Genomic DNA, 18832 nt, shown 5'->3' with positions numbered 1-18832 from the left:
GTCTGTCCCCATCGGTGCCAGTCAGCTCCTTCTGCTCCCAGGTCCTTGCCTCAAACTTTTCCTGCCTCCCCTAATCTGTGCCCTCTGTGCAGTGGCCATATCCACTCACACACATCAAAGCAACCCCAGCTTTCCTCCTAATTCTTAGCTTCAAAATACATTTTAAATCAGAGTTAATTAGAGGGATCAAAGGCCCTTTCTCTATATCCTCTTGAGCCCTCTTTTCCTAGCCCTGGCCAGGCCTGGCTGGCTGTGCACAGCAGCTATCACAAGATACAGATGCCAAGTTTCAGAGATGGAGAGCCAAAATGAAGCACTGTTCCCCTGCAAACTCCCTGTGCGGTTGCACTAATCACTCAGGAGACGGTGCTGAGTTTGTGGAATTGGCTGATGATGGGACCGTGGTGGTTGACTTTATCCCTTGGATGTTGCCTTTCTTTGAGTCATCTTAGTTCTGAGTCACCAGCAGCCGTTAATCCCTTAGAGATAACAGCCTCATCCAGTTCTTTCTATGCAGGTACTTTTGCCTCTGCGCTTACACTTCAAAAAAAGAGAATATATATGTGTGAGCAAAGGTCCTGGTGGGAGCACTCCAGGACACGCTGCGGGATTGCTCATCACGACAGCACTAGTGTCACCTTGTGGAGCCAGGGCTCTTGGCCACCTCTGCTCAGCAGGCTCAGGAGATTCTGCCCCTTCCTGGAACCGCTGTTTATGTAGGATTTACCCAGTGGATAAACCTTGCAGGACTGCACCATGCAGACCCACGAGCCTCCCCTACAATTGATACGCTGCCCTCGGTAAGGGCAAGCTGAAACCAAGCATCATTTGTCTCCTTCATTTTAAAACCTTCTGTGCATCCTTTAGCAAATTGTTCCCAGATTCATTTCACCTTTTGTTAAAATGTGTGCTTTATTTCCAGTTTAAATCTGTCTCAGTTAAACAACTTGTTATGCCATCCATTATCAAAACTTTCCACACACAGGTACCTGAAGACCACAATCAAGTGATCTTTACTGTGGATAACTGGCTAGCTGAAAAGGGTCACATAGAGTGACCCTTTTCAGCTAGCCAGTTATCCACACTTTACCCCCCCACCCCCCCCAAGATACATAGGTTCACCTCTTTAACCTTTCCCTCTGCAGCAGATTTTCAGACCCCAAGCAGCTCTCCCAGCTCCTGCCAGGATTCTGCAGTTTCTTAACACCTTGCTGGGAGCGCAGGCACCAGCACTTCCCACTGGATCTTACTGGCCTGACAGACACTGCAGGGATAACACCGTCTCCACAGATACTGCTTGGGGATTTCCCTCTTGATACCCAGGAGTCGCATTAACTGCAGCATCATACTGGGATCGCCTGCAGCCGGTACCTGCCCTGTGCCCTAGAGCCTTGCAGAGTCCCCCCTTTCCAGGACATGCCCCCCTTTGCCCAGCCCCTCTCTCCTGGCCTTGTGCCCTCTCCCCTCTGCCCCACCGCCTGCAGAGCCCAGCCTGTGAGGCAGCCCCTGCCTTGCACCCAGTGCAGGTGCAGGGGCACTGACCCCTGCAAAATTTCCCTCTTGGTTTTTTTTTTTTTTTTTTTTTTTTTTTTTTAGTTTTGTTACCTGCAGTTAAACATGAAGCATCTGCTGATTCCAGAAGAAGCAGGTCTGGTTCCAGTCTCACCCAAGACCCAAACGCAGGAGAAAAGGCTGCATCCTCTGTTGCAATGGAGCACGCTTAATCTGATCCCAGCCCACCTGGGCTCCCCTCAGCACCTGCCCCTGGCAGTGGGCTCAGCACCCCAGCGATGCTTCTCTGCCAGTCCCCAGCCTTCACAATCAGCCTGAAGGGTGGGAAATCCTCCCGTGCTGGGGCTTCCCTGTACCAGGCTCCCCAGAGCTCAGGTGGGCTGTGTTGGCCTCACCCATTTCTCAGGGATGGCTTTCTCCTCCAGTGTCATTCTCTGTAATTCAGGGAGTGGAAGCCACATTTGTATGCAGAGCTTAAAAGCTACTGGGCAATTAAATTGAATTCTAATTACTGTATATCGCATATTAGCAATTTCTACCATGGTAATATTAATTGCTAACAAGACGATAAGACGTATCAGGCAGTCATGATGGAGCATGTGTTTGCTTGCTTGGGAGAGGTGTGTGGAAGCAGAGTGTCTGGAGTGAGATGCAGAAATCATTGCAGACACGGATATCCAACAGCTGGAAAACATGTCTTGGCTTGGGAGCACTGGGGTTTGGCATAAGCCTTCAGCCTTCCCAGGGCTGCAGTTCAAAGCAGGCTGAAATTTCCAGTTCTCAGGCTTGACTTTATCAAGAAACAGGAACATTTGCAAGGTCACACTGTATGCAACTACGGGTCGGTTATGTGCATATGCAGGGGCCCTCCTCCCCTTCCCAGGGTGTCTGAGGGCATCTTGTGGTACCTATGGAACGTTCAGTCAAAGAAGCCAACGACCAGTTGGTTCTCAAGATGTAGCTTCCCAGTCCCTGTCCAGAGCTGCTCTCTCAAGCCCCCACAGAGGTGTTCTGCCAGGCTGGTATCACAATTACAACACCACTGGTGGCTGTGGGGATGGGCACGCTGGTGGCTGTGGGGATGGACACGCTGGTTGCTGTGGGGATGGACACTAGTGGCTGTTGGGGTGGACAAGGACATCTGCTTCAGCCAAGTGGTGGGGCTGATGTTCTGGTTTAGCAGGACCTGCTCCGAGATTGCCACAGACACTCTGGCAGGTGCCCGACTGCTAGAAAGTCCTCACCCTGTCACAGTCAACATATTAAACAACCTTACAACACGCAGGGAAAACCAAAGAGATCAAAGCTGAGGCAGCTGGAACAACCTCTTCTGGAGAGTTAATCAAGGACAGAATAAGCCCCAGCAGCTGTGAAATTAACCCAAACAGAAGTCTTGAAAGGGCCTGTGGGAACAGAGATCTGCTGGCTGTGCAAGGAAACCCTTCCCAAGGAGGCAGGCTTGGTGGCCGCTGCTAGCCCCTGGTGCCCTGGCAGTGGCCGGCCCAGGGCTGGGCTTGAGGCACTGTGGGGAGGCACGCTGGCCAACTGGCCAGCCGGCAGCACGGGCATGTCCCAACTGCCGAGCGGCAGCTGTGAGCAAATCCCCAGCATGTTCCTGTGCCAGGAGGGAGGAGCGGCTCTGGAGGCAGATGGAGAGGGCTGCTGTGCAGGGAGCTGCCAGCACACGTGTGGAGCTGGGGTGAAACTGGAGGGCAGAAGAAGGGCACGGGCTCCTGGAGCATCCCCTCCAGGATTTGCAACTCCACGTCACTCAGCGTGAACCCCTTCTGCCTCGGGCTGTGGGCAGCTGCCCAGAGGGGCTGCCTAGAGCAGGCTCTGTTCACCTGGAACAATAATGATTTAATATCGGTTTCCTTTCAATGAGGTAATTTTGTCCCAAGGGTTATTTATCTGTCTCTTGAAGAAAAAAAAAAAACAACCCCGTGTGAGTCAGACAGTCTGCACTACAAACCAGTGATAAATTACATTTGGACATATGCTAAATGACATTTACCAAGAAATTTATGCAGATTTCTCCTGTAATCCTTCTCCTCCATCAAAAGTAGTAATACTTTCTCTAATGCAAATGAACTGCTAGAGCCTCACCACATCAAACAGGAGCTGTGCTGAATTGCTAAGAATTCTAAATGATAATCTTCATTGTGCTTATGAATAATCATTTCCAATAGATGATTATTTAACAATGCCTTGGAAGAGCCTGACGGCTCATGCCTGAGCCTCCTTTGAGGTCCAGCTGTTCTGGCTGCCCAGGTCCATCAGCTCTGACGAACCTTGCAATCAGATTTCAGGCTCATTTCCCTTCTTGCTTCATGCATTACTTGTGTAGCACAAGATTTAAGGGGCTCCACTAACGAGCCCAGGGAGGGAGCAGAGCAGCATGCTCCACACCGCTGCAGCAGATGTGCAGCGGCGCTGGGTCCCGGGCCGACCTCTCCTCCCCACCCAGCTGCGGCTGCAGCCCCCGCCACCAAACCCTGCCCTGGCGAACCCGGCCCAGCTCGCGGGGCTCCGTCAGGCTGCATCATGGGATCACGCAGTAATTAAGACTGGGAGGGTCCAACACCCGGCTCAGACCATAACTATGGCACGCATCCATGTCCATGACTAAAACTGCTTCCGAAGACCCTACAAAAACACAGCAGGTGCTGCTTCAGCTTCTAATTCAATTGTTTGCTCCTCAGTTGCTTTGCAAGAAAAAGGTCCCGCTCGCCAGTCCCTTCTCGGAGCTGCTTTTCTGGAGAGGGCAGGAGGAAGCAGGTGGAAAGGCTGAGGCACAGACAAGGTCTTGGAGGCTCGGTGACATCTTAGGCATCCAGGGCTGAGAACAATTACCCCGTAAAGCTAAAGGGTGCCTGCAGGTTGGACAGACCAGAGATCACAGTGAAGACCATGGGGTGCAGGTGGGTGGCACGCTGGAAGTGCAAAGCCCTTTGCCACTTCTTATCAGTGGGGTTTATATTTTTTAATCATTTTTAGAGATGATTACATTTTGAGCAGCAATGATCTAAGCTAATGAGCAGCCTGTCACTTCGTGGCTCGGCAGGAAAAGTCATATTGCCAGAGTTGTGGGTTTTTTTCCTTCAATCCAAAACACAGACATTATGGAAATAAATGATTTCTTTTCACAGTTGTTTAATATAATTTTCTCTATGCTGGGTTTTATGAGATACTGCAGCTCATTAAAATAACGATCAGACCTAGGAATAGGACACAGGCGATGAACAGCAGCTGCAGCAAGTCCCGTGTATGGCACGTAGGTTTTACAGAAAGCCTTTGGCTGCCTTGGTGCTCAGTGCCTCTGTTCCCAGAGCCTTCCTGCTGCTGGGAAGCAGGATGCTGGGCTGGGCACTAAGGCATCCCCTCCCTGCAGGCAGCAGCTCGGGGGCCAGGGGCACAGCCCCCGACCTGGAGCGAGATTTGTGCGGGACCAGCCGCCCATCCCACTGGCAGGGCTCATCAGCCCTGGGGATGACACCAGTCAGCGGGTGGCTTGGCTCTTGGAGAGTGAATCATGGAATCAGAATAAACTGCTGGTCTGTCATTCTGGTGGTGGAAGGAACCAGGACTCCCACATTTCTTTGGTCTCCTTCTTGTCTTCTTTCCCTGAGGAACTGTTCTTTGTGGGAGAGTTTGGGGAGCTATGGCAGCAATGTGCCCATTCCCTGGGACAAAGCTCTAACAGAACAACCAGAATAAAACTACATAAAATGTCCAGGCTGCAGCACAACACCTAAGGACACCTATCTCAGGCAGTAAACATTAATTGTGGGCCATACAGAGACAGTTTGTTGTTATTCCATGAAAGTTTTGGAGCCAGTATCTGCTGCCAACATGGCTCCAGGAGCACTGCTGGCAGGTGCTGCCCGCGGAGGGGCCGGGGTGCTGAGCCTGCACCCACGGCTGAGCTGGGCTGGACTCACCTGCTCGGGAAGCTCCTCCTGGGCCTCCCTGTGCAATCCCACTGCTCCCCTGGTGCTGGGCCAGTTCTCTGCAGCCTCTTGATCTCTGTCAGTTTTGTCTCAGCGTGTAAAGGCAAACTGCTCTAGTTGCAGAGGCTGTAACCACAATCAATACGGGCTTCCAGTGCGGCGGCTCATTGTGGCTTTGTACCTGAGCTGCTCAGCCAAAATCCCCCGGCGCCATGTCCTCGGAAGCTGTCGTGGCGTCCTGTGGGTGCTGGTGCTCCTGGATCATGCTGTGACCCCAGCCAGGAGTCCCGGGGCGGCAAGCGGGTGCGGGACAACGTTCAGCACTATCGCCCATCAGGATGGGTGCCACTTCTGTCAAACAGGTTTTCTCACTAGAGCCAGCACGACAGTAAGTCTTCCCCAATTTGCCTTTTTCATTGAAGAAACAGCCTAAATACACCCGTTCTAGGAAACCAATCTCATGCTTTAGGAGCAGGTAAGGTGAGGACATGATGGGATTTGCAAAAGGCACACTCCCCCTCCCACTGCAGGCAAAGCAAGACTCCCACCCGCTCTGCACGGCTCTCTGTCTGCTCACTGCCCCGATGTGCAGCCGCTTTGGTATCCCTATATTGCTGCATGTTGTAACTGTCCTGGCACCCAGGGTGTCTCAGTTAACCCAGGGCAAGGGACAGCTCCAGCGTTCCAGAAACTCCCTGTCTGCCCAGATCAAGGGTGGGGAACTGGGAGAAAAGCAGCGTTTCTCGCTCAGTGCAGCGCGGCTGCTGCAGAGGATGCTGAAGGGACCGGCTGGGTCACGGGCAGCGGTGCTCACTGCTCTCCAAGGGAAAAGCACAGTGGCTGCAGCCTTGCCGTAGGGTACTCCCTCCCTCTGCCCTCCTGAGCCTAAGAAAAACTGCCCAAAAAGCGCCTTTTTGAGCCCAGCATCACAGGCTGCAGATTTGACCGGCTGCTCAAAGTTTGCTCTCGTTTGTAGGAGAATCGGGATTTCTGCCTTCCTCGCTGTCTGAAAAGATCACGCGTTATAAAGCGCATTTCATTCCTCCTTTTAGGATGTTCAACCAGCACCAAGGGTGATCCTGTACTCCCCTGGCAGCCTGCCCTGAGGTCTGCAGCTTCGTTTGGGGCTCGGAGACGCCTGAAGACCTCACAATAGCAAGACAAATAGTTCCTGCATGGTTTCCATGAGCTGAGAGGTTAAAAGGCACTTGAACCCTGAGGTGAGAGCCTCTGGGATGCACTCTGAGAGTGATTTATAGCTTCTCCACCTGCCCAGAGTCAGCTTGCTTCCCTTCTTCTGCTTCTATTTATTCTTCTTGTTATCACTGTGAAATAAATATGAAGAGGATTTAAAATTCAGACTCTTGCCCCAGGTCTTCCTGCGGCAGGGCAAGCCACAAAGCATGGGTGGGCTTAGGGGCCTGTGTTTCTACGTCTTCCCAAATCAGGAGATATTTTCATATTACCTGCTCTGCAAGGTAAGTTCCTACCTGTTGTAACTGGAGGAAAAATAAGCTTGGAAATGTGCAAAAACACTCCAGGAGAGCTGGGGGGCTGGTGAAAGGGACAGGACAGCAGGTATTTGCATTTTCTCAAAGCAGCTTGCAAGCTTGGAGCCTCGGCTTCCATTCCCACTCCCACGGGGCAGGGCACGCTGCTGCGTGTGTGGGGGTGAATCCCCCAGGGCCGGGGCCAAGGCAGTGGTGGGGCGGAGGGGAGCGGGTGGTGGTGTCCGTCCCAGCCCTGCGGGCAGTGGGATGCATGGGCAGGGGGCTGCCAGCCCCCGCTGCTGCATTGCCATTCCCCTGCCAGCCACGAGCAAGGTGTCCTGGTAAAGCTGAGCTCCTCCAGAGCCAAGCCCCTCAGCTGCAGCATGCTGGGCTCTGGTATTAAATTTCCATCTTTCAGCCTTCTCCTGCTGCTCCGGGGGCATGGGGTCAGTGGGCAGGGCTGCGGTCACCCCCCTGCACCCTGAGCACCCACAGGGCACCAAGGAAAGCCAAGAGCAAAGCTCAACAGCAGCAAAAGCAGAATTAAAAAAAAAGCAACAACAAAGAAAGAAAAAAAAAACCAACCTGCGAAAAAAGCAAGATGAATTGCTGGCATGGGGGAGCAATGCTGCAGTGAATTTGCAGAGGAACAGAGCTTGTACAAATCAAAGCAGCCCTTGAAGCACTTTGAACTGGCCAAGTTCACATCCCTGGAGTTCAGCCAAGCCCTGCTCCCACAGGAGCTAGGACGAGCGCTGTACCTACCCACACCCACGCTCAAGATCTCCCACTGCAGATTTACTGCTGTTCATGCAAGAAACCATCCCCAGCAGTCCCAGAACTCCCAGAGCATCCGTGGGGTGGGTATCCCCTAGCCCCAAGCCCACTGCTCAGGGCCAAGCTGCTGGGACATGCGGGCCACTCCTGGGGGCAGCACCAGGGGTCTCTCACATCTGGAGGGGTGGTTGGAGACATCTCCAGACCCACAGAGGTGGAAGTGAACATCCAAGGGGCAATAGGGCTCAACCGGGGCACATCCTGACATCACACCAGTGACAGGTTATTTCTTCCTCATGGAGCATCCATAGAAGCCCAGGCTGCCTTGGCCGGGAGCTATCCTGGCCACACAGGTTGTGCCTGGGAGCAGCTTGACCCTGGGAGGAGATGCATCGACTGATGCTGTCCTGCATGCTCTGAGCAAGGGCTTTCATGGTACAAAGTTTGTGGGGCTGCTCCAGATGTGCTGGGACTTGGTTCCCCACCATGCCACCACCCCCCTCGGGTCCCTGGCACCACCCGGAGAGCCAAAGCCAGCATCTATCCAGTGACAACTTAACCAGTCAACTACTGTCTTCAAAAAGGAACATTTAAAAGATGCAGGCTATGAAATCTTGGCCTTTGTATAAACATTTTAATTACAAGTTTCTAGGACTTCTTTCCTAAGATAAGCACATTTTAATTGCAAATTGCTTCTGCTGTCTTTAACCACCCCCTAACACTGCAAGCAGCTGTTGTTTTTAATGTTTAATGAAATTGTCTTTGGGCTGGGTTGGGCTGTGGCAGCAGCCCCACTCTGCCGACATGGGGATGGGCTCCTTGGCACCCAGCGGGAAGCTGGGTCACACCAGAGTGCCCCGGGTGAGCCGTGGTGACAGTGTGGGACACAGGACAAAGAGCTGGGGAGTGACCCTGGCACAAGACACCTCTCTCTTAGAGTGCAGTGGCTGTGACATGTGCCCCTGCCAAAAGGGACAGGGCCATCTTGCAGCCAGCCGTACCCCACACATCGGGCTCGGGGATGCCTCTGCTCACAGAACCCACCAGCAGCATTTCTGCCCTCGCCTGGCCGAGCAGGAGCTCAGACGCCCTGTGCTCTGCCAGTGCTCAGAAGGGCTTTCCAAGCTGCTGTGTGTGTGGATGCGGGGATGGAGCACTGCCAGATCCCCGGGGCGCTGGCGGGGCTGGCTCCAGCCTCAACACCCACCCGGCTGCTGGGGGGCCCCGGGGCCTCAGCCATGGCCACCCGCAGCGGCAGGGCTGGGCTCGGCCGCCTCCCCGGTCACTTCCCACCGAGCGGCATCACGGTGGCAAGCGGCCGCGGGTGGAGGCACCGCGTCCCCTGTGCCACTGCTGGCCCCAGAGCCACCAGGTGACGAGGAAATGCAATTAGCTTTCACGTGCCACCACTTGTAGGTCAGGTCTCTGCAGCGCGGGCTCAGCCTGCCAGATCCGGGCCTTAATCCTCGTGTCTGGCAGCCATCAGATTAGCACAGAAAATTGCTCCGGCAGCGACGAGGGCTGTGCTGCTTGGGAGGGGGAGCCACAAAGGCTGGGGGCTGTCAGGCACTGAATTTCATTTTTAAGCACTAAATCTCCCAGGGTTGAGCAGTGTGTGCAGGAGAGATGCCCCCAGCACGGGCAGGGTGCTCCTCCCTACCTGGGCCAGCACCAGAGCCATGGGTACTTGTCCCCATCACCGTCCCCTCCTGTCCTCTCCTGGCCAGAACAACAGCTGCTCATCCCTCCACTGAGGGCCCTCCAGCCATGCCCTTGGCCTGCACCCCCCTGGTACCCAGACCCTCTGACCCCAAGCCCTGGACACCCGAAGGGTGGGGGGGCGGCAGACACATGGGGCCACCACCACCATCTTCCCGCTGCAGCTCAGCCCACCCGCCCCGGGCAACTTCCCTGCTGCCTTCCACAGCCGCTTCACCTCAGCCATGGGCTTTGCACCCACCGGGGTGACATCAAACCTTGCCCCAGACCCCTGGGGCTGCAGGGTGCTGCGGCAGGGACAGGAGCCTTCCAGCTGGAGTGGGGACGTTGAGGCTGTTCCTGTGATGAGGACAGGGACAACTCTGTGGTCAGAGCAACAGGTGGCAAAGGACAGGAGGAACATGTTGCCTTTGTAGTGCCACCCAGGCAGTGACAACCCTGACAGCAATATAAAGTAATTAGCTGGATGCATATTGCTGACAAGGGGCAGGAAATAGAGGCTAATTAAGACTGGGAAGCAAAAGGAAATCACCTACCTGCTTTGAGCTCCAGGCTGCACAAGAAAAAAAAAAGCCCCCTATTAAAAAAGAAAGAAGTAAAAAAAACCCCGAGCCTGCAGTTTTAAATATTTGCTATTTACTTGGAGGTTAGAGAACACTCGTTAGCCTTTTCAATTATTTTTTGCCGGTTTGCTGCTAGGTTAACTGGCTCAAAATTCTCTGTGAAGATATATGATGCATTTAAAGAGTCTCTGAAAAGCTCGTCTCCGCTCCCCGGGGCGCTGGGGAGAGCACGCTCCGCATTCATCCCAGCTGGTGATAGTGCTGCTCATTGTGCTGGCGGTTTCTCCCTGATTTTATAGGTTCAAATCACAACCCTTTACCTGCTGCCAATTTCTTGCTTTTCTGTTTGCCATGAGCCCGGGTGAGTTCAGCGGGCGCTCTCTGCTCAGCCGTGTCCCTGGTACCGACAGTGCTCGCAGCAGAGTGGGGGGCAAGAGGGCTTACCTGGGCTGGGGACACCCAAGGAGGTACAGCAAGCTCGATTCCACCTCAGGTGGAAGCAGGTCCTGTGTTTGCTTGATCTGACCTCCCCAGCTGCAGGCAATGCCCTGATGATCCCTCTCGCCCCGATGCCGCTGTGCTACCGGCTCCTTGGAGAGCCCCTCGTGGTGTGGGGGCGGTGCAGGCATGGGTGCGGGGCACCCGCGTGGTGACCTTAGGCTCCTGCCGTGCTTTGGCTGCTTGGACATCCCATCCACAGGCTGCTGGGAAACATGCCTGTCTCATGGACTCTGGCCATGCTGGCAGCTGTCGGCATGGCGTGGGGCAAACACAGCCCTGCTCCCTGCATCCCTGTGTCACCCAGGCAATGGACCACCCTGCAGCCCCCCAGAGCAGCACCCTCGGGCCACCCTGACTCCTTTTCCCAGCTGCTGCCTTGTCCCAGGAACAGCCTGTGAAGATGGAAACTGCCCATCAGCGACTGGTGTGCATCTGCCTGGCTGCCCTGGGGGGACAGCCCCCCCCGGGGCCCAGACCTGCTGGGACAAGCATTTAGGGAGACAGTCGCTAATGAAACCCACATCTGCCCGGCTACCGCCCTTCTCCTCAGCTGGAGTCACAAGTTTTCCCCACACTGTCCCAGTGCTGCCTGCCCATCGCTGGGACTCTCCCAGGCTGTGGGATCGCTGCTCAGCTCCCATTCAGCTGCAGAATTTATATGTGAGTGTCGGGATCTCCTGCCAAGTTTCATTACTACATATGCTCTTTTTTAAGTCTGGTAATAAACCACAGTGGTCATAGTTTACATTGGTATGCAGGGGACATCCCCGGCACACAGAACTGGGCTCTTGGGGAGGCTCTTCTCAGCTGTTTTATCTGTTCCTCGGTGCTGTTAACAAGTTACTGCAGCTGGAGCCGGTGGGATTGCTCATCCCTGCAGGCTACCGACGCGTGCAGAGGGACGTGCAGTGTTTATACACGCAGCAGTGCAGCACTGGCTCCCCAGGCAGCCACCAAAGCACGGTGCTCCCTTCGCGAATGGGCATGGGTTCTCACCATCCCCCCACCCCCACCGGCCTTGGTGAGGAGTAGATGAGACTTTAAAATCTCATTGGAGTATTTACTATTGGTTTTAGTTGGTGAAAATGGATGAGCCTAAATACAGAGCTCCAGTAGCATGTATTGCAAACCTACCAACTATGCAGCGATTGCTAGTAGTCACTGGGACAGAGCCAGTGATTAAAGGATAATAAACACTTTCACATTTATAAACTATGCCCTTGATATGAAAGAGGAATATTTTTAGGTTGGAAGTTGGTGCTATGTGCTCTGGTGCAGGAAGGGCTCTGCTTCTCCAAAGGGAGCATCCTGCAGCGTTACCCCTTTGCCAGCGCACAGGAGGGGCTGGGAGGGCGCACCCTGCCCTGGCAGCTGCTCGACGAGGGGCTGGTGGCTTCTGCTGTGGGACCGGGCACTCGGGCTGCTGTCGCTGGACACCTGGGCATTGCTGGAGTCAGGCACCCCAAGCCCCAAGGCTTTGCCCTCCTACCTGCCAAGCATTAGAGCCTTGGAAGCACTGAACGAACACAAGGTGCCAGCTTCCATGGTCTGGAGAGCCACGCTCCCGCAGCGGGTCCCACGGGGATGTGGGGTTACTTGTCTGTGAGATGTCTGTGCAGCTTCTCCAGCGATGCCCTGGCTGAAGATGGCAGCTGGGCAGAGCTCAGGGCATGCATCTGCAAGGGGCCACCTCAGCACCGTGCCATGGGGGGGGCACAGGGTGACCCTCTCGATGCCAGCCCCAGACACCCTGCTGCAAGAGGATGCCGATTGCCCTCGGGTGCATCTGCTGCATTGCTCACAGTACACCAAGCATGTGCTGCACCTTCCCGAGACACGGCGTGCAGCCTGTTCATGCACCGGCCAGGGAGATTTCGCCTGCCCGAGCCCCCAGCAGGACACAAGGTTCAGCCCCAGCATGGTGCTCTCTGCCCGGGGTGCCTGGCCAGCCCTGGCCGTGCTCGGGCTGCACAGGTCCTTACGGCTTGTCTTGCTTTAAACCCAACCTGCACAGCCACGCTGTGCTGGGATCTCATGTAGGAAAGCAACTGAGCGCTCCCAACTGCTCTGCCTTTTCTTCCTTTGCTTTTGTATCCTCCCCTCCCCTTTCTCTCTTCAAATCTTCCTTTGAAACCAAAACTTCCTGTAGTTTGAAATGGACAATCAGGCCGCTCCGGCAGCTGCAGCCCGAGAGCTTCAGCTCTTGGCAGGAGGATCAGAACTACAAAACTATTTCTTTGAGGCAAATTATGCATTCATCTAGCTCATTTGAAACAAAATATGATTTGCAATTTAACTTTCCATAATGAGCTCCTGCTATTATACCGTTTCCATAATGGCTGGTTTCATTGGAACAGATTGTTGGTGCACATGGTTTACAAAACATTTTCAATGCAAGCCCCATTTTTTCTTATTTTAAATAGCAACAGCTGCTCAGCATGATAATTATTGTATTTCATCAAAATAAACTTACCAAGTTGCTTCTTAATGCTACTCATTGCAGTTTTCCAATGGACCTACAGGTTATGAAAGAAACTGAAACTTTAGTTCTGCAAAGAGAGCGCAGCACCACAGACATGAACCTGGTGTCTGAAAGGGCCAGGGCAGGCAGGGGCTCAGTGCCCCCTGGGGAACGGTAGGGTCCTGCTCCACTGCCCTCCCCGACAAACCTTTGGGGGTCCCCTTGTCCTGTTCCCCCAGGCCAGCAGCGCCTGCCCCTGCAGCAGCGCCTGTGGTCTCCAGACACAAGATCTGCTGCCCTTGCCAGGGTTTCCTAGCACCAGTGACATTGCCACGCTGGCCTTGCCTCCCCCCGCCGTGCTTGGCACCACATCCCAGCCTACCGCTGACTGTGCCTGATGTGTCTCACTGAGCAGCAGCCACTGCCACCCCTCCCCGCAGCAGCCAACTGTGCAGCACAGGCACCTGCCATTGCATGGGACGGCACCTTGTCATCTCCCGCTGTGGCTGTGGCACAGGGCTGCTTGTCCCCTTGACAGGAAACAACTCATCCCAGTCCCTGTGTGCCCACTGAGGCTGCTGAGGGCCATGTCCGCTGCTGCCAGGTTGCGTGGGTGCCCATGGCGAGCTGGTCCTGCCCGTGCTTTTCCGAGCCCCCCGTGTCCCCGCTCCTGGCCCCTGCCTCCTGCTGTCACTGCCCCAGTGGCAGAACTCAAGGTCCCTTTTGTCTTCTGCTTCCAAACAGCTTCTCGGTTCCCAGGAGAACTGCACACACCCCTTCCCAAGTTGCCATCACAGATCTGGAAACCCATTACTTAGCTCCTGGTTGCTGGAGCGAACGGGGTGATGGTGAAGCCCACTGCCCAGGAGGGTGCCATGCTGCAGGGGCAGCCCCCAGCCCTGCCCGCCCGCCGGGACCCGCTTTGCTGGAGGGAACAGGCAGAAAGCAGTGGCACCATCTGCTGCACACTGAACACGGCGCGCTGCCCAGGCGGAAAGGCCAAGCCAGGACAGAGCCACGCGTGCGTGTCCCAGACACCAGCAAGCACTGCCGAGGGCACAGCCCTCACCAGACAGCTCTGGCCACCGTGGCTGGGAGAGGCACATACCCGGGGACACGGTGCGCACAGCATGCACTGCTGCGGCGCTCTGGCAGATCCAACCTGGATAATCCCCGGCTCTTCCCGGAGACGTTACACCCCCAGGGTGGTTTTGTACTGCAGCAGACAGGGATGGATATGTTTGCCACCCTAGCAGGGCAGTCCCCGGGTGAGGGGACACACTGGGTGGCGGCGGCCGTTGCGGTGGAGTCCAGCTCTCCCACTGACGGCACTGCCCACATCCCTGATGGTGCAGGATGCAGTCAGTGCTGTGACAGCGGTGTGAATGCTAATGAGCCTGGAAGGAATAAGAGTAACTAAGGAAACCAAAGAGGATGGGAAGAAAGTTGCTCAATAAGAGCTAAACCCCACTGCAGTGGGTACAAAGAGAGCAGAACGGTGCAGCCAGTTGGCCTGAGGGAGGAGGCTCATGCGAGCGAGGACACAGTCTTCCACTCACTTCAGTTAATGGTAAATTTGATCCTCTCTTCATTTAGACACAAACCCTGCAAATCAGATCATCTGTACTATATATTAAAGCAAATTCCTGTCCTTCCTTGCACCTGCGGCTCAGTCGGTGGCTGCCCCAGGCCGATACCCCTGGACGTGCCGAGCTTGCTGCCGGGAGGCTGCTGAACTGACAGAGACCATCCAAAAAATTGTAATGACAAACCTCAGAAAGACAGAAAGGGAGGACAGTTTGTGCAATCTCAGCACTATTTGTTATCAGCCTTGTCCTGCACTGGGCAGGGTGATAGCAAGCCTGGAATAATTTATATCCTTGGCAGGTTCCTTTTGACCAGTGATAGAAAACAGCTTATCAAGAAAAAGGGAAGACTCTGCTTGACTCAAAAAAAAAAAAATCTCAGCTGGCATCGGTGCAAGGTAGCACCTAGAAACGCTCCAGTAAATCTGCTCCCTCTGGTGCTGTCTGGGGACCTGTCACCAGAGGCATCAACACTGGTAACTCTGTCACTGCTTTGCAGCATCACCTGCGCTGGGCTCCTTGGCCGGGCGAGGTGGGGTTTGGCAGGTCCTCGTCCATGTGTTCATAGACAGACCGTTTGTCCCCCCTGGGTGCGCACACCCACACTCAGGGGACCCCAGGGGGTCCCTGCAGCAGCGCTGGCACCCATGGGCTGCCCAGCAGTGTGCAATAGCCACAGGGCTGCTGCTTTATGTTGGGCTGTTTCCTGAAAGATTTGCCCCCCCGGAAGCCCCCAAGACCACGAGCAACCAGCGCAGAGCGTGGCGAGAGCCCTGTCGCGAGCCCTTGGCCCCATGCTAGGCTTGCAGGTCTACAGCAAACATCAGGTGCCCTCCGCAAGCAGAGGCTGCCAGCTCCCAGGCAATCAGAACCAGCAATCGTTAATGCTTAATTGCACTTACCTGCACCGCTGTTTCCTACAGCGTTCCTGGGGTACCCATCAGGAAGCACCATGGGGGGTTCCCCTGGCTCGGGGGCAGCTCCAACGATGCAGGCACACAGCCCCCATTGCCCACCCTCCCAAAACACCTCCAGCTCCTAATGCCCTTCTCTAACACCGCCTCAGGTGGGTCAAGGAGGCTTTTCTCCTCTAGTGACTGGAGGGAGGTTAAGGAGAGAGGAGCAAGAGTCTATTAGTAAAGAGACTTTACTGTGCAAGCAGGTGAAAGTCTTATTTGTTGAAAATATTCAGGGGAACTTTAAAGAACTGGGTTTAGTGGCCGCAGTCAGCCAGAGATTTACGGGTGTGCAGGCACTCACGGTGGATGATAATGATGCCGGAGAAACTATTTCAGTCCCCAAATGAAAGGCTGCCCTTTAAAGCATCTCAGCATTTGGATTTAGATGACATATAGTAATGGCACCACAGAAGCTATTACTGTCCATCAAGTAAATAATAAACACGCGATATAAATTGCTTGGACTTACCTAGGCTTTCATAAGCTATTGCAAACAGTAAAAAAAAACCCCCAACAAATCAAAGCAAGAAGGGGCAAAGGACAATATCGAGAAATGAACAGCCAAAGCAGCAGCTGCTCTGCAGGAACACGGGCTGAGAGATCTTCCCTTGCAGCAAACCGTGGCAAAGCCTGTACGTTTATCCTGATGTACATTTGGACCTGGGAAAAAAGGATGAAGCAAAAAGCTATCTGCTGCAGACACGACCCAGCTGGCATCTCCCTTCCACGGCTCCGTGTGAGTGCCAGCTTCTGCAGGCTGGCAGCAGGTTTGCCACCGGGTTCCTATTACAGCACCAATACAGCAAGGAAGAACCTCCCTTGAGAGGTGAACAGGAATGAAAACCCACAATGACCAGCAAGTGATGACTTGGAAAACCATCTCCAGTTCCCCTCACAATAGCTAGGTCCCTCTGCACCCAGCACGCTTCGAGGCTGCACCCAGCACCCAGCTGTGCATGCATCCCGTTTTAGCCACGGTGAGCTGTAACCCACAACGACCCGCTGTTACGTCCAACATTGAAACAACAGGTGCTGACCTCAGCGGAAACCCTTGCTGTAGTACCACAACTGGACAGACCAGCTTTGTTCTTCCTGTCCAGCGGAATCGTTCCAAGGGCAATGACTGAATTACCCAAAATCTTTTGCTCCGACCAGATGAGCCTACAAGCTGATGCTTATTTTGCATGATTTACAGTGATCTGCATAAAGGCATTGTAGGATAAATATAGATCACTGCAGCACCCTTAAATCAGGCTGCTCAGAAGCAAGTGTAGGATGGGGTTTGTTTGTGTGATGTGGGTCCGCTGGGAGGTGGAGACGGGGGAGTGGGTGCACCTGCACATGATACCCAGCCCCTCCATCACCACGCCAGGCTGTCCTGCCTGCGATGGGGGTGGATACAGGCATTGGCACACGGATCCGTGCCCCAGCTTGCCCTCGCTGGTGGGTCAGTGTGGGATGGCGTGGCTGGTGTTGGGAATGGTGCTGGGTAAGGTGCTGGCAGCCATACGATGATGATGGGCTATCATACTGTTTATCAAGGTCTAGTGGAAAGAAAACAAGGTAATGGGGCATTTGCTGATTCAATTCGTTGAATTTGAACAAATCTTCTTAATCTTCCTCCCTGAAGGATTGGAAAGGTCAGGAAATAGGCAGAATGTGCACTTTCAGGTATTGAAATTAAACTTGTTAAGAAATCCATATTGATTTGCACTTTTCTGAAAAATATTGAAGCCTCCAGATTTAGCCTGGGTATTGATTTTCTCTTCCAGGGGAAAGACATCGGCACGAAGGAAAGATATTACACGTGGCAGTAAACACCTTCAATCACCAGCTGCCCACTCTCCCTTCATAAACAAATGGCCCCGCTTTGCCCAGGGAGGCTGCAGACCGATCCAGCACTGCGACACGGGCGTGCTCAGCTAGTTCTGCAGCTGCAGCCACCCGGGGGGCACGGAGCTGCCAGCCCCCCGCTGACGGTGCCCCCATCACCACTCCCTCCCCTCTCCCCAAGCCGGCGCTGACACTGCCCGGCTCAGGCACGTGCTGTTGTGGAATGATGTGACAATGAGCACGGGGTCCTGTTCGTGCATCGCCTGGTCACTTGGTTCCCTCCGTGCGTGGGACTTGTGTCCTCTGTAGCTTCCTGAGGATAGGACGTGGAGAGGGAGGTGCTGAGCTCTTCTCCCTGGGATCCAGGGACAGGACACCTGGGAATGGTTCAGAGCTGTGCTGGGGAGGTTTAGACTGGACATGAAGAAGCATTTTTTTACCAAGAGGGTGGTCAGACCTTGGAAGAGGCTTCCTAGAGAGAAAGTCGATGCCCCAAGCCTATCCGGGTCTAAGAGGCATTTGGACAACGCCCTCAATGCCATGCCTTAGCTTTTGGGCAGCCCTGAAACGGTTGAGCAGTTGGACTACGTGGTCGTCGTAGGTCCCTTCCAACTGAACTACTTTGTTCTAACAGTTCTGTTCAGGAGCTCCTCAGGTGACGGCTGTACAGCTAGCCCAACACCAAAAAAACCCCACCCATGCAGCAGCACGAGGGGTCTTATCCCCACTCACATGCACAGCTCCAGAGGTGCTTTACGCCACCAGCAGGACTGAGAGGAGTCATGGAGGTTGGAACCAAGAGCCAAAGGCACTAGCAGGAGCAGTGGCTGGGGTTACGCTGCCTCAGAAACGAACAGTGTCAGGTCATGAATTTAGCCTCAAGTCAGAGCAAAGAGTTTGCTGTGTGACACCAGCACCCGGCATGAAGCAGAGGAAGGTGCCAGCCAGCACATGTCCTGGGGCACCTCCTGCTCCTCTGCAATTACTCAAAGGGATAACTTGGTTAACATCAGAAAATTAATTCTCTCTTTGAATCGAAGCAAAATCTTTTCACATCCCACCCCATCCCCTGTCTCTCTGGCTCTCATGAAAAACAGTGGCATGACAAACTGCCCTGACTGGCTTTAAGGACACCTGAAGGCTCTGAGCGCCCTGCGTGTGCCCAGGCTGCGGCACCGCAGGATCCTGGCGCAGGCAAATGGTTGCTCCAATTCTCTGCTGCAGTGGTAATAACCATACAGTGATGGCCGTACTGGTAGTGATAACAACACTTCCAGTTACATGATCAATGCCTGCCATGCTGCAGGAGCTGGTCAGGCACCTTCCTGGGCACTACGAGTCCCCAGCGCCAGAAGCCAGCCCTGTGCCGGGACAGCCGCCCCTCCTGCCAAGAGGGGCTCCAACCACGCCGGGCACCATGCTGCTCCGGGGCAAAGCCACCACCCGGAAAGGGGCCTCCTGCACGGCTTTGCTGCTGCTGT

The sequence above is a fragment of the Falco biarmicus genome, chromosome 4 (genome assembly GCF_023638135.1).
Source record: "Falco biarmicus isolate bFalBia1 chromosome 4, bFalBia1.pri, whole genome shotgun sequence".
Lineage (NCBI taxonomy): Eukaryota > Metazoa > Chordata > Aves > Falconiformes > Falconidae > Falco > Falco biarmicus.
Note: the sequence above shows the minus strand (reverse complement) of the source record.